This window comes from Dendrobium catenatum, unplaced genomic scaffold (genome assembly GCF_001605985.2).
Source record: "Dendrobium catenatum unplaced genomic scaffold, ASM160598v2 fragScaff_scaffold_313, whole genome shotgun sequence".
In the NCBI taxonomy this organism is placed as follows: Eukaryota; Viridiplantae; Streptophyta; class Magnoliopsida; order Asparagales; family Orchidaceae; genus Dendrobium; species Dendrobium catenatum.
In genome coordinates this window covers 2,229,655-2,231,074 of record NW_021318775.1, presented here as the reverse complement: position 1 = coordinate 2,231,074, position 1,420 = coordinate 2,229,655, and positions in this window count along the sequence as shown.

The following is a 1,420-nucleotide window of genomic DNA, read 5'->3' as shown; positions in this document are numbered from 1 at the left end:
GTGACAAGTCAACATTGATTCTTCCTATTTTCACCATGTAATACACTCTATATGACATACATTTGTTACATAAAATGTCATGATCTTCCTTCCAATGAAGTGCCCCATTTGTTATCAACTGCACATAATAGTGGATTCATTCAAACTAGGCTGGGCCTTGTAATTTTTCCCTTTTTTAGTATTTTTCACGTAAAAATATTGGTGTCTCCTATAAATGCTGCACCATATCTCTTTATCTGATTAAGTTTTGGATCTTCGCACAAAGCTAAGACTTTAAACTTTATATTTTTCTACCATCGCGAATACTCCAGGACGCAAAAATAAGGAAGGTGATCTATTCTAAGGGGGTGTTTGGTATTGGATTCGATTTAACTTTAGTGCGATTTAATAAATCTTAGAAATATGGATTTAGTAAATTTTGAGGCTGATAAATCTTGAAAAGTGTTTAATATGATAAATGTTAAATCCTATTAAATCATGAGAAGATATTTGACAATATATTTTAAGATTTATAGCAGTTAGATATTTAAATTGTATGATTATCAAGATTATTAAGTTCAAATTATTCATTAACTATTATTTACACTATTAATTATATATTTAGTGATATATATTTTAAGTTATATTAATTAAACTAACTAAATTATTTTTAATTATTTATTTAATTATGTTAAATTAGACAATTATTTTATGCAGTAATTATATTATTAATTTACTAAATTATCATTATTTTATAATATATTAATTAAGTTAGTAGTGATAACTTAAGAGGCTCGTAGGGTTTGCATTTCAGCTTCTCCTTTCGACGTTGCTGTTCGGCTTCCGTTGCTTCGCAGGAGGTGTATAGATTGCACGCGTCGCTTATTCGGCTCCTTCGTGGCTGTTCGACTTCGCTCCTTCGACGACTTTCCCTTCCTGTTGGATCGGAAGTTAGGACATTTTTGATCGGACACAACAACGGGAGCTCGCTGGCTTTGTAGGTAACTTTCTCCCTTTCGCGCTCTTCTCCGGCCAAATACCGCAATTTCGTTAAATCCGGGAAAGGTTTGGATTAGGATTTACCTGGATTTACCGGGATTTATGCCGTAAATGCGTAGAACTGCTCGGATTTGCGTTTGACTGGATTTACGGTAAATCCTACTTAAATTGCAGGTAAATCCGATACCAAACACCCCCTAAGGTTATTTTCTCTGACCCCTTGCTTATTCTTGCTATTTTCTGTGATTGATTTGGCGAGATTATCTTCTCTGGATTCACTTCCCTTAGAGTTTTTTGTTTTTTTGTTGGATCTATTTAAATGAGGATGCGTTGTTTGTATGCTGTCCTTATTGGATCTTTTGTTTGGGAGGATTGGGGCTTTCCTCTTATTTATATTTATAGATTTTCAAAATTTTCCAGTTGTGTTATATTTTGCTTTGTT